Source organism: Argiope bruennichi, chromosome X1 (assembly GCF_947563725.1).
Source record: "Argiope bruennichi chromosome X1, qqArgBrue1.1, whole genome shotgun sequence".
In the NCBI taxonomy this organism is placed as follows: Eukaryota; Metazoa; Arthropoda; class Arachnida; order Araneae; family Araneidae; genus Argiope; species Argiope bruennichi.
In genome coordinates this window covers 91465789-91481362 of record NC_079162.1, presented here as the reverse complement: position 1 = coordinate 91481362, position 15574 = coordinate 91465789, and the positions used below count along the sequence as shown (strand labels likewise).

Below are 15574 nucleotides of genomic sequence, written 5' to 3'. Positions count from 1 at the left end.
CTTATCATATACCTTACCTTTAATTTTTTAAGAACAATTAATATATTTGCAGTCATTGTTATAACTTATAAAGTCATAAAAAAAGCTGAATTTTTATATTTCTGTAATTAATTAAACATTTTTTAAGTATCATGCCTACTTACATAGAACTGAAATGTAATTGTGAAGTATCTATCTTGTGTAAGTAAATACATAGGACTGGAAATATCCTTATTAATGTTTTTTTTTTTCTTTTTTTCCCAGAAATCTAAATTTGCTGAAGGCGGTAGAAAGAAGGATACTTGCCAGTCTTCTGAACCTTCTACCAGGTTTTTTTCTTAAGTTATTATTAAACAAAAAAAATATTATTCCTTTCAAGTTAAGTCTTTAGATTTCATCGGTTGCACAAAACAAACATCTAAAACGAAAGGAATCATTTTAATTACAGTCAAATTATGTTCTTTGAGATTATTTAAAATTATAAAAGAAATTTTGAAAAAATTCTTTCATTACTTATTTATTTAAATAAGTGTCTTGTACCTCAATTATCATTACTTCATTAATGTATTTTTAATACAAACAGTATTTTAAATTAATCTAGATTTTCCATCTTCTCAAAATTTATGTGATATTAACCGTAGTTTATTAAACAATATGAGGAAATCGGCTGTTAAATATTTTGAGGCCAGAAATATACCATCGCCTATGGCACCTTATTTTCAAAATCTTCCATTGAAAGTTGTAACAATGTGTTGTTTCATCGTTTTATAGCGTCAGTACTGTTGATTTCATATTTACCAAGAAAATATAATCGGTGTGAAAAGTTCCTCTCAAAATCATATAATTTCTTTTAGGAAGCGAAGTTTCATTACTACAATTGGCAACTGGTATCATTATTTTATATATTTTTAATAAGAAACCATTTACAGTTTCTTTTTCATCCTTATTTATTCACATAATTAGAAGTTTATTTTCAGCACTGCTAGCAATATCTACCATTTGTATGATACACTAAGTGTTTAAACTTATTTTAGCTTTTGACTTGATATTCATTTTTGTTTTCTAACATGTTTTATAATTTGCAGGGTATTCCTCTATGTTTTTTAACTCATCTACAGCTTTAATTTTCTTGATTTGTACACAGAATATACTTTTTATTGACACTATATATGTGTGTGTGTTCGTGCGTGCGTGCATGCATGTATGTATATAATGGAAACACATATTTTTGAGCAGTTTCGTGGCCGTATAGAGAAGGCTCTTTTGATTTTTTAAACTTCGCTGTTCTTCAATTCATTCAAAAATTACGACTGTTCAATACTTTGCTACCAACGCACCAAGTTAGCAAGAGCCCATTCTAGGGTTGCTCCTTTTTTGTAACTGCGCGGGTCATGACCCGCCAGAACTCTTTAGAACTCGGAACGCGATGCTTGCCGTTGGTAGCGGGGTGACTCCATATTTCTTCTCACAGAAATAAACCACATTTTATAGAAGAACGTTTCATCACTTATAGCTACACCGCAATTTCTTAGTTAATTTTAATTAGTTACTCCGCATTATTTAGTTCATTTCCCAGTTTTAATTGTGGAGCCATCATCGACCTCCACAACAACGACATGAAGAAGGGGAATGTAATTCTTATTCTCTTTCTACTCCCATTCAGGAATATTTACTTTCACAGGAGAACCATATATCCGGGATAAAAATAGAAAGAGATAGAAATTAATGACCCTGTATTCTTGTCTCAAAAAGACTGCTACGTTTGAATACCTATTGTGATGGCAATTATTACAACATCATCATCATGAAGAAAAAGAAAAAACTAACTCTTACGAGAGTAGAAAATGGGCCAATGTAAGTTGGGGTTTATGTGAAAAAGGAAGGAAAAAAAAAAAAAAAGTGGGTGGAGTGGAAATAGACGGATTTTTTTAAAAAAAAATATTAATTTCAATTATTATTCATGACTTAATTTTAATTTTTCTGGGGGTAATAGTTTCTTAATTTTGACTCATGGACAATATTAGTTGCTTTGTTCGTTACTGCATTTGGTTTAGTTATTTCTTAATTTACATCTGAAAGTTTAGTTACTATTTCATATGGACCTGAAAATACTGGAGAAAATTTTCTTTTATTTAGATAGTTAAATTCCTTGAACATTACAATGTCACCAGGTTTGAATGGAGCATCTATGAATCTAGCATCATATCTTATTTTATTTTTATAATAATATTTTATGGTATTATTTTGACTAATTTTCTAGACTTTTCTACTGGAGGATAGAAGTGATTTTGAGTTCAGGGAGGAGAATAAGGTAAAGTGCCGAATAACAAATATCCAGTAGGAAATTTTGTTACAGAAGGGAATGTTAAATTATATTCATTGATTACTTGTTCTGAAAGTCCAGTCCAAGGAATTTTAGTTGAAGAAGAATTGACCTTACACGTTAATTTAGGTCCTACGAACTGATTAACTCTTTTAAATTTCCCATTAGTTTGTGGATGATGTGAATACGTTAACAGATACGTGACAGTGTAATTTCTGAGGAAATGCTTGAATTTAGATGAGGTAAAACGTCATTTCTATAAGTTAATAATTTTGAAGGTACCTGAATTTGGGAAACCTGTTTAATATATTAATATAAGTTTCAGAATTTTCAGTTTTGGAAGGAATAGCCTAAAAATATCTAGTTGCATGATCAATCACTATATGAAGAAATTTTTTAGTTGATTTGTAAAAATTAAATCAATCAACTGTTTCGAAAGAAAGACATTCTTACTGACGATCTGTGGCGGGTACAACCTATAAAAAACCAAATCTTTTTTCCTTTTCCTTGTTATTTAGTTAAAAAACATCACAAAATTGCAATTTCCTGAGTAATATGAGGCAAATATTATTAAGAAGTAATTAGTTTTATCAATTTTTGAATGCTTGGATGCCTAAATTTTTCATGAACATTTTGTAAAACATTTCTCCTTAGAGAAAAAGGTACATTTATTTTAAACAAATTTTTCCATTTTAATTAGAAGTACATCATTGACATTTTTAAATTTAGTATTATCCAAGTTGTCTAAATTTTATAATGTTTTATCTCATCCATTTCCAGTAAATGTACAGAATGCTGGAGATATTGAGCAGAAGGATGCCTGGATAACATATCAGCTTCAACATTATCTGTTCCCTTTAAATATTTAACTTCATAATCACATATGCTTAGTTTTAAAGACCAACGAAATAATCTTCCCATTAAAGTTTTTACATTTTTAAGCCAAACAAGAGCAGCATGATCAGTAGGAATTATGGATTTTCTCCTATGTAAATAATAATAAAATGTATCAAGAGCATCCACTGTTGCTAAATATTCCAATTCAGTTATACAATAATTTTTTCATAAGGGTGTAAAGTTCTTGAATGATAAGATACAGGATTTAATTTACTAGAAAAGTCAGCCTGTTTTAGAACAGCTATAATGGCTATCTGAGATGCATCACAAAAAAAAAAAAAAAAAAAAAAAAAAAAAAAAACATGACGAGGTAAATTATGGTTATATAGCTGTAACTAAGCATTATATTTATCAATTTATTTTTTAATATTTCAAAAGCTTTTTTTTCACATTCTTCTGTCCACTGTCACGGTGTATCATTTTTCAGAAGATTATATAAAAGTTCTCTTATTTTTTCGAATCAATGAACTTATTATAAATATTTACAGAACCAAGGAATCCTTGAACATTTTTCGGAGGTTGTAATTTTTTTTATGCTTTCAATATTATGACTATCAGTAGATACGCATCCTTCTTTGACTTCATACCCTAACAAATGAATTTTAAGTTTGTGAGTGTATTTTGCATAATCTTTTGTTTTATTGACTTATTTGAATTTATCTTTCCTAGACTTGGCTGTACCAAAACTTGGTTTTCATTGTTACAATAAAAAAATATTTGTGTGTATGTTGCATGTTCCTTAATAACTGGTTGACATTATTTTTTTCCCGTATAATTGTAGTTTGTCGGTAGCTGAGCAAATGGAGGCTAAGAGAAGACAGGAGAAAGAAGACTATATGACTAAAAAGTGGTTAGAGGGTGATAAAAAAGGCTGGGAGTAAGTGAAGTTTATGCGTGCTTGCTTTTAGTTTTTAACGATATTAATATAATTATTTAAATTTTACAAAGCTGAAATCTTTATTTAATAATCATCTAAGTTTATTTGATTAATTGTGAAATGATATTACAATTAAGTTAACTTTAATTTATGGAAACATCTTTTGTAAGCCGAATACTAACGTTTTTAAACTGTATTTGTGACTTTATTTATGCATATATAAGGTGTTAACTTTTATCTTTGGTAATAACTAATTTCTAAGCCGTGAGACATATGCATAGACTTCTCGTTCCAAAATTTTTTAGGTAAGAGAAAGAATTATTATGTATGCTGTTTTTATCAAAGTTTGGCTTATAAAATATTTGCTTAAAATAAATATGATTTGTATTGAAATTCATTCATTTAAAGTAGTACCTATCATCTTTTGAAAAAGTGAAGCAGTTGTGCCAAATTTGTAATAAGCGTCATTGCAATTTTTATATTCGTTAAAAAGTATTTATAAACATAGAATAGTTTGTTCTTTAAAAAATAATTGAAAAAAAAATTGTGTTTATTCATTAAATTTCATTTAAAATCTGGTTATACTTATCCATCTGAAAAATTTAATTAAAAAAATATCTTTACCGTAGTGTTTACTTGAAATATTTTTTTTTTCGGATGAAAAATAGAGATGAAACTTCGCAATAATTTCTTCCGACTTTTCCTGCTATGCTATTGGTGTAAAAGCTTTTCATGCTATGAATATTCAATCCTGTTTAAAGTCGCCTCAACCTATAGTTTCTCTTACGTAAACTTTATCTTTAAGAAATTTAAATTTATTTTATATAAAATTTTTGCAATCAAGCGATTGCGGGGATTTTTCTCATAGAACTCCATATCCAAGAAAAGAATAGTTTTTCTAACAGAATTGGTTCCAATTGTATAATTTCCATTGGTTTTGTGTGTTAGTGTTCCCTTATGCTGCAAGCATGCCTTTTGGTGAGTCTCTTATCACACAGATTTGTTTAGAAAATCAGATGACGGGCAAGATAAAATATGACTTTTTTTTTTTAGTAGAAATTAAATTATCATCGAAGAAGAAGATCCATAGATGTATTCCTCCATATCCTGTACCAAACATTGACAAACAGCACTTTATATGTATTTAGTCGTATATTATGAGAGTTTTCAAAACAAGTTAATGTAATTTTTTTAAACGTATTTTGGATTTTTACCTTGCTTGTTTAAGATAAAGCTGCAGAGTTCAAAGTGTTTTTATTTCTTTTTTTTACATCTGCCAACAATAGCTTTTGTACAATATTCAGAGAATATGGATACGTCTCATATTGTTTAAAAGTTTCCATACATGAGATTACTTTGTTGATTTCTTGTCCACTACTTTAAAATAAGACAGAGCGCAGTACAGAACATTTTGAACCACTATGCTCAGAGTTTAAACTGTGAAATGTCTTAGTGGAAAACAATTTTTATACTGACAGTTTGTCTATAGCATTTATTATCATTGGCAACAATATTTGCTGATGAATATCCTTCGCTTGGAATTTTTAATTCTTTTTGTTGTACAGTTTCTTGTCTAATTTAATTGCATTGCGAGTAAAGCAGCATAATTTCACAAAACAGATTGCTTCTGTATATATTGTCCATTCACAATATATATATTCTGTATATATTGTCCATTTCCAAAAAGAAAAAAGAAAAAGGATTGAAATCAGGACTGTTATTGAAATTCGTTGGCCTGATTTATTTCTTCACAATCAAAATTCATACTTATTTCATACATTGACCTCAAAAAGAATTCATTGTATAATAGAATTTGCATGCAGCTATTTGATATTGTTCAAACACACAGACGCATATATAAGCTGTTTATAACTTATACTGTGGATTTAATTTTTTCTTTCTTCTTATGTTTGTGTTTCATGCCTAAATGTGCCCATTTAATGAATTTATTAATGCAGGTACGGTCGTCAACAAAGACACTTTCGTCGCCATTTTATTTATTAGCATACCGTCGCAATTTTGATAGAAATGAGTCGAGGGAACAGTTTCATTCAAATCGTCAAACTTCGTATCCGAGGCAATTAGCACTGTTAATTAACTTACATCGAAATTTTTCAATTGATTTATTTTCTTTTGGTGAATCGATTCTGTCTTATAAGACTAACCTCCAAATATAGTTTTAGAGAACTCTAATGAAATTTTTAAGAATTATATTAATTTAAAAAAAATAGGCAAAAACGTAAAATAAATAATTCTGATGAACTTTCGATGATATCTTGGTAACTTTTCATATTTCCCAAATATTTCTTCATTCTCTGAAAGAAAATTTCCTGTTTAAATGAGTCATGAATTAATTGCTTCAATAATAAAAATGTAATAATATTTTATGAATTTTTAAATATGCATGATAAATAAAGTAAGCTGTAACATTTTCACGAGAATAAAACTTATATGTTAAAATGTCAGAAATAAAAAATAAAAAAACGGTTTATAAATCTCTAATATATATATACAGTTAAATAAACTTCAGCAGTTATGAGGCTATATATATTAGTTTGGAACGAAAATGGCCTTAAAATGTTTCTTTTTTAGATTTTAGTTTGGTAATAATGCGGAAAAATTGCCTTTAATTTCAATAACAAATTTTTATTTTTATTATTATTATTATTATTGGAATATTTCATTATCTTGAAGTGCCGCAAAAAGCTTGAAATTTGTAAAAAAAATTGAAAAAATAGAAATTTTTAAAAAGGGCGTTTGAAAATTTTTCTTAATTTTACTTTGGTAATAATGCGGAAAAATTGCTTTTTAGGTTGAAAAATAATATTTAAAAATTTGGTTGAAATATTGTATTATTTTGAGGTGCCTCAAAAAGCTTGAAATTTGTAAAAGAATTGAATTTATTCAAAAGGGTCTTTAAAAATTTTTCTTAGACTTTAGTTTTGCAATAGTGGTGAAAAATTTGCTTTTAGGTTCAAAAAGAATTTTTTTTTTTAAATTCTGGTTGCAATACAACAATATTTCGAGGTACCTAAAAGAGCTTAAAGTTCGTAAAAAGTTTGAAAAATTATAAACTTTGATAAAATATTTTTATGAATTTTTCGTTCGTATAATGTTACAAAAGATGATTTTAAATATATATATGTAATCATTACAATTGGAGAAAATTATTAATTACAATATATAATAATAATAAAAAAAATTATGTCCAATTTTGGATTTCTTACTTCTGTATCCTTTATTACTTCAAATATTACAACTGCAAAATGCTTGTTTCTACTTCACTGCTACATTAAACAGTTTTTTTTTAAATTAAATTTTAGCAAATTCACACGTGAGTCAGTTTTTGCTCTTATGTGTCTTTCTCTTGAGATTGAACCACAGACATTTTGACCCGATTCGGCCACCAATCTCACAACTCTTTCCACTGCTTGCATGTCTCAAGGAAGCCGGGGAAAGTCGATAACCGAGTACCCTATACTATTTGATTCAGCTTCAGATGTCTTCTGTATAAAGTTTTAACTTAATATTAAACCGCACAGGAATTTGGCAGTTTTGTCGCTTCTTGTCTATTTGATGAATCTGTTTGATCTTGTCATCGGACGCAGACAAATCTCCGCCTTAACTCAATAACAACTGCTCTGGCGACGACTCAATTCCGTGTCAGTGCAGTAATAAAATTGTTTTTATACTTTTATTCATATGGCAATGCCTAATGAAAGCTTTTTATTTCATAATCGAGGCACGCAGAAATCCTTAAAAAGTTTCAAAAAGTGTGTTTTTATGAAACTTTAACGTCTTTGCTGCATTTCAAGATGTACTCCAAAATTTTTTTATAATTATTATTTATCTCATCTATGCCAAAAGGAAACTTTTCCACGTTATTACAAGTTAAAAATCAAAAATTAATTTTTTCATTCCACCCTAATATAGTGTATATATATATATACGAGTGAAATCAAAGCTTTCCCCTTTTCTCTTGCATACATAATGAATCCTTTCTCTTTGAACATTTGGATTTTTGTTTTGACAAAATGACTCACGTTTCATCGCTTGCTTTTCATACCCTGATGCTTCTATTTCATTAATATGTACTTTAGAATTACTTACTTCATATAATGATTTACCACGAGATGAATAAAATAAATCACATTTGCGACCTAACTGAGTTGGCGAAAGCCATGTTTTTCCTTCGCGGATATCTATGTGTTCTTTCGTTCTGAAATCCAATGTTTCATACAATTTATCCGTAACAATTACATCTTATAATTTTTTAAAATCTTTTTTTTTTTTCATTTCTCTTACTTGACAGTAATATTCAAATGATGTAGTTAATTGCGATGCAATCTATACATGTGAGTCATTTGATTCATAATCCGAGAATTCTTCCTCAGTTGCATACGTTAAAACATTGTTAGGTTTAATCTCTAGTAAATTAATTAATATCTCGGCTTGTATGCCTTTTGGGAACTGGAATTCCTTTTGGAGCATAATTTATGCTTTATCTAAGAAAGTAAAAACAAATGCAATGTCTCGGCATTCTCAGGAACAGAAATTGTTAGTCTTCTAATTCTTTTTATTATATTTTCAAAACAGAAAACCACGTTTGTTCGCTCACCAGGCACTGATTGTTTTTCCAATTTTTCTAGCTCAATCTTCTTCTCGAGTCGGGCCAATTTCATTTTTTTTCAATCTAACTTAGATTGTCCATTAATTGCCTTAGTCGTCCGATCCTCACAGATCGATTTGACTACGCCACGGACAAATTCTTTATCCATTTTGAATACATCAGAATTTTCTATTAATTTTCCATAATTATATTAATAGTCCCTAATTTTAGCATTTTTTGTCACATTTTCACTATTTACAATTATTATGAAATCACACTTATTTAAATTCTTTAAAATACTCATTTTCAGAAATAAGAGAGGCAGAATAAATGTAAAACGGAAGTACCCCTGTATCACCTTTTGGAATTTGTTCACTGGCTCCGAACCCCCATCGTTGAAAGTGTGATTGGTTTTAATGCATCAGTCCACTTGGATTAGCTTAGTCGTTCTATTTCTTGATTAACAAAGGTGATTATGATGATTTTTACAAGTGAGAATGTAATGATGGAGAAGGAATATATATTACATGAATATGGACAGTTAATGCAGAACGCCCTCTCGTGGAGTTAATTTACCACACATATCCGCATACATATAATTTTATCTCTGAACCATTAGCAGTTGTATCATGAATGATTTAACAATAATCCAGAAGTTTGAAATATTTTATATGGAAAGGAAGGGATCGAAATATTTTTTCGTGTTAAAAGATCAGCCGGAAAATTGGAATTCTACCGGCATTTCTGACGAAAATTGAAACATTATGCCTTTTTCTTTTATATAGAATAGAGAGAAGAGATAGAAACATTTATATAGAATTTTACTTCTTATTTGCGTACCATTCAACATCATTTGAACTGTTGAATCCATCCTTAGATGTTGGAAAATGTTTAACATCACCACTCCTCCTTTCAAAGCTATCAAGACAATCAAGAAACGCAGTGACATTTTGATCCATCTCTTCTTTGCTCTCTTTAGCAGTCTATCCTTTTCTTTTAAAGGCTAAAATTTATCAAAAAGAAATTTTTGCTTTATCTACATTTCCACAATTATTTTTACTCCTAATTCGCAGGTTTCTCTAAAACTTCACGCGGTATGTTTAACACAGAATTAATGTTAATTCAGGGGGATTCTAATAATTATTCAACACGTGTAAAAAATAATGCGCTGTCACAACAGTATATCGATCACTTGGAAGGATATCAACTGAGAACTCACCAGTAGAACCGTTCGGGCAAAACTTGTCGTCTGCTGTGTTGGATTTATAATGAACATTTGAATACAAAATTTTCATTAAAAATATGATAACTTTTGGACAGAAAACGGCAAAAATATAAACTGTTAGGTGATGAAATGCAATAACGGAATTTAATTCCCCAAATATGAAAGGTATTAATTTTACCTATTGAAAAAGGGCATAAACTTTATTTTCAATAGTATAATAATTTATTTACATTGCATTGAGTAATTGAATGCGAATCACTGCAATATCGTTAGGCACCATTCTAAAACAAATTAATAGGAAAAAGAAATTCGTCATCAATACCGAGCACCTGGCGTGATCCGGTGCCCCTGGATCTAGAATCTTACTTTTAAAGTGATCCTGTGTTTTTACTCTATTTCTATTAATGCTAATCAATTCACATCCTAGAATTGTTCGTGTTGTTTATGCAGTGAGTTGGAAAGTTTAAATTATAAGAAGCCGATTTACAGAAAGACATCTCATATTTATCTCAATTATGAAAAAAGTTTGAATAATTTGTATTTTGTCTTCGAGGTGTTATTCTACTTATTTGCTATGTTAGTATTAAAAAAAGGGTAAATGTTTGAAGTATTTAGAATCTTTATTATTTGTTTGATGAGCTTTTGGTGATGGCTGAGAGAGAGAACAACAACAAACTTTGTTGCGGGAGTTAAATTCTACTTGTATTTTTTTATTCATATTATTTGCTATAAAAAATAAACGTAAATCTTATTCATAATACTTACAAATTATCATTCTTATACATTACTCCTCTTTATTTCTTATCTTCTTGTGTGATTTACAATCCTGTTACATCGTTCAAAATGCTTTCATGTTCATAAACTAAACAGCAACACGTATTTAATAAAGCTTATAATTATGTAAGCACTTTTCTTCCATTTACAATTTAGTTATGTGTACAGAAATTAGCATTTCATCTTTTGACTTAATTTTGGGAAAGTAGAGTAGGTTTTGAAAAAAAATTATTGTAAATAAATATGAGACCTATAGCCAAAACATATTTTTATTGATTGAAATTTATATTCTAACATTTCATTTAGATAAAAATTATTTTGCTGTGCTTGAGTGTTTCTTAATTTGATATAGAAAGTTTTAAAATTAACTTTGCTATTTTTAGGTTCTTAGGTAAAGGTTCCAGTGATATTGAATTTCCAATCGAACCTCCACCCGATTATGAAGGGCTTGAGTAAGTGATTTAATTATCGAAAGTTCAAATAATTTTTTAAAAAATAATCTTTTTTTGCAAGATTTGATACTGACAATATTTGGCTACTCCAGAAATTAATTGTCCTGGTGAGTTTACTTGAAAAATTTTCAAAATAGTTACAATTCTCAGTCAATTACCTCTCAATATCAGAATCATCGGCAATGCGCAGTACCTGTCATATCGTTAGTCTACTTTATGTATTTCGGTGTCGATGGATTCCGCCGCATGACATCCGTTGACACATCGTCTAGCAATAAAGATGATTCATCCTGATATTGTGTTTGCCTACAACACTTGCCTTCCAGCACAACTACATATGCGGCTACTGCCGCAAAATTTCCGTTGGCAGGTATTTCTCTATCTCAGCTATGGTCTTGTTTTAGTTTTCTGTGACTTCTATCTGTTTCAGCATATGAGAAGGTGTCTGGTTAGACTGCATTTTCCCAGGAAGTCCAAGTGGCTGTCAGACGGTGGCTTCCCTTTCAGTTCGCTTATTTCTTCGTATCTCACGCCTTAACACGTTTTTCAGTTCCATCGGATCTTATGTAGAATGATAACTAAAAGGTTGCTTTATATGATTTTATTAATGTTTCTTAGCAATTATATTTTCTATCTCGTTATGATCTCAAGGAATCTTATTTTCTTGCAGAAAGTAATATAATTTTATATATTTTAAGAATTAAAATTATTTTCAGATTTGTTTTGAAAAATTTAACTTTTTTTACTGCGTAAGAGATTAAGAGAAACGTTTGAAAATTTAATTGGAAAACTGAGGCGCATTTCGTGACATTAATAACATTTTTAAACTCGTCCATTTTATTATAGCTTTTATTTTCTTTATTTCTTTTTATTTTCTCTATATTGTGTTCTGAAATACTAAAATTTGCCACTGTCGCTTTACAAGGGGAATGCACGAGTTGGAGAATTGAGTTCGATGTGAGATTTAGTATACCGGTATTATACCTATAGAATGTTCAATCACTAAAATATAAAGCGCAATAGCATACCAATTTCCTGAAAATACCTTCGAACATTTTGCATAGCTTGTTTACTAGTAATTTCTTCCCATTTCTCCCTTTACCAAATCAGAGGCATAGTTGTCAAGGCTGCCATTACGTAAGCGATAGGTCAGAGATCGTACATGCCTCTTTTTCATTTCTCTCCTAATTTTTCAGAATTATAGAAATTCAGTCAACAACTTATAGATAGATTTAATTAATATGTTTTTCATAGTTTTATGCAAAAGTAAGTGTTTTCTCTCTTTATGCTTGAATTATTATTTAATTGTTAAATGAAAACTAATTATGGATGTAAGTTATTGGTTATAAATAATTTAAATTGGCGAGCAATTATATTTTATAATTATCACCATTTAAGTTAGGTTTATTATTATTATTCTTTAAAAATGAAATTATACTTAAGTATTACGAAATTATCATCAAGCATTAGATGAATGAATATTTTTTTTTGCGTAAAAAATGAGTGACATTAATTAAAATTTTATGCACATGTTCATTAACATTACATTGCATTAATTCATATTATTAAAATAATTTTGTAATAATTTTTAAAAAAGCGTTTAATTATTTTTCTTTTATATTTGCATAAAAATGAGTAACATATTAAAAGAACTATCTCTAAATTATTAATATAATTGAAATAATTATGATTTTTTTTAAAAAATCCATTTATATTTGTAATTACTTTTCTATTTAAAAATTTATAGTTCAAATATTAGCAGAATAAATATAAATTTTTTAATTACAAACGAAAAACATATTAATTAAAACTATATGTAAGCTGTTAATTATATTTGAATAATTTAAAAAAAAATTGAATTGAAAAAAAATGAAAAAGAGACACACCGAGGACGGACTCAAACCTGTCACGTACGAATTGATCGCCTTGATAACCGAGCCTTTGGATTGTTTGACGCGGAAGCAAGTGAATAGGATGTAAGCCTGTAGAATACAGGCAGTTCTACAGTTCCTGAACTAGAGAATTAGTTATGTATGTATTTAGAAATATTTTATAGTTTTTTAGTGTTTCCCAATGTGAAAAAAAAATTGGAAATTTTATGTTATTTATCAGTTGAACCCCAGTATTTAAAGAATGGATAAGAATGCGGTTTTTTCCTTTTTCAGGAACTAGATAATATAAGCTATCTGCAACTTTTAAAGAAAATCATTTGATAAATCTCTAAACTGGAAGATTTTTTTTGTATCTTTTTTTAGCAAAAAAAAAACAGTTGTTTTTTCCTTTTTTGAAAAACATTTGCCTCTTAATTTGTATATGTTGATTTTATAGATGTTTTTTCCATCTTTTGTATGCAAATATTCGAAAATATAAGTAGTTTCGAACGTTTTTCAAAAAATTCATCCAGAACGTAAGCACGTTCTTTATAAAGGTATTCTTTATTCTTTTTTCTCTTTACTCCTTTCTTCTTTATTATTTAATGATTTTGTTTTAAAAAATCGATCGTTATATTAAAAACTAATATTTCTGAGAGACCTTTTCCAAAACGTTTTTTGTTAATACAGCAAAATACCCTTTTTATGTTTTTATTTTCATTTAGAGGAGGGGGATACCATTTGATTTTAAAGCCTGCTAGATTTATTATTAAGGGGATTCTGATAGTTTTTGTTTTAAGTTTTCGGGTTCTTTTTGTTTAAATCTCGAGAAATGTCAATGGATATAATTGAAGATGTCTCTAGTTTGGACTCACAGGACTTTCCGAATTGACGAATCTATAATGACTAAATACTTCGTGATATATGGATAAAACATCCTCCAAATTGAAAACACAGAAGGAATACTATTACAGGAAGTTCTTACTGCAGTTATCAGTGTATTAAGTTAAATTAGAAATGACGACTGGTACAATCTCTTTATTGAAGTCTAATTGAAAGTGTTGTTTCCTTCATGAGAGATTGTTGTACCTTTTCATGATGTGTCGTAACATCTGTTTTCTTGTACTAGCGTGTCATTTAAATAGATATAAGGTATGAAATACCAGAACGAGTCAAAAAAATCATAGGCAATCACCGTGTCAAATTGAAACCCTAATAACCTTCGTTTCCTCTAAATAAGCAATATTGCTCTGCGAAGGAATTAAATATCAAAGAAAAAACTTGGTACAGTTTCACATTTGAAATTCTGTAGCTAAATTTTGCAAAATAATAAAAAACTCAGAGTTTGCGCGAAATTATAAGTCCAGTTTATAGTAAGCATACACAAGTGTTAAAAAAAGTCTATCAGACAAAACGTAATGCTTGTATTACTTAGTTCTTAGAGTTGAAATCAGATAAATAGATTTATTCACCACAGTAAATATTTCTTTAAACAACAACAAGCTAAATTAGGTACATCCTGAATGATCTTTGAACTAAGCACACCAACTTTCAACTTTTCTTTCCAGTTGCCTGCCCAGATTGAAGTGTTTAAAGGTATAATTGATCAAAAGAAGAACTCTCTCCCCTAGCAATATGCATGTGTGTGGGCTTTATACATTTAATAGCTTTCATTATTGATGAACATTCAAAATGATAGATTTTATGAAATTATCAAATTTTGAATTTAATCTGTATTTCTTTAATTGTTATTCATATAGTAAGAATATTTAAGTTTCAAATTATGAAACATCAGCCTCGATTACGCGATACTTATTCAAATGTACGTATATTATTTGATTAAAAATACTCTTTATATAATATGTGACACTTTCTTTATTTCTTTTTAGAGTTTTGGGTGTAAAACTTGATCGCCTCGAAGCATGGGCTGAAAAGTTTTTCAAATAGAAGGAAAAAATGGAAATGTTGAAACCTTTATGACTAAGAAATCTGAGCTTTTATAACTGACCAGTGATTTGGGAATTCTTTACTCTTCCTTATTTAGTAAAAAAATGATTTTTTTTTTTTTGTATGTACATGGCCAGTGATAACTGACCAGTGATTTGGGGATTCTTTACTCTTCCTTATTTAGTAAAAAAATGATTTTTTTTTGTATGGACATGAATTCTGATATGACATTAATTCTAATTCTTTCCGTTATGATGAAAATGTTTAGGAATTTTCATTTCAATATTTTGAATTCATTTTTATTCTTCATTTTAAACTCTATGAGTTTGCATTATAATTAAATGTGTTTCCTGTCATTTTAATGTAATGCATTTCACAAATATAGAATTTCTGAAACGAGAAATTTTAATATTCCTCAAATAGGTTATAATAATATGCTATAGGTGTTTCAAATTCAATAAAAACATTGAATCACAATGAGTCATTTTAAAATTTACATTATATTTTTATTTACACTTTTATTAAGCATAATTTTATGAACAATCTAAATTTAAAAACCAGTGGAAGTAATTAGATCTTGTGGCAATGTAGTTATATACTTTGAAAACGTGAAAATGCAC

General features: G+C 28.6%; 1 long non-coding RNA gene across 1 annotated transcript; it reads left to right on the top strand.

Moving 5' to 3' along the window:
• The first annotated feature begins 257 nt into the window (after window positions 1–257).
• On the top strand, window positions 258–15037 carry LOC129958210 (uncharacterized). Its single transcript, XR_008783179.1, has 4 exons — window positions 258–308; window positions 3981–4076; window positions 11068–11136; window positions 14897–15037. It is a non-coding gene; the product is annotated as an uncharacterized LOC129958210 (long non-coding RNA).
• The last annotated feature ends 537 nt before the right edge of the window (window positions 15038–15574 follow it).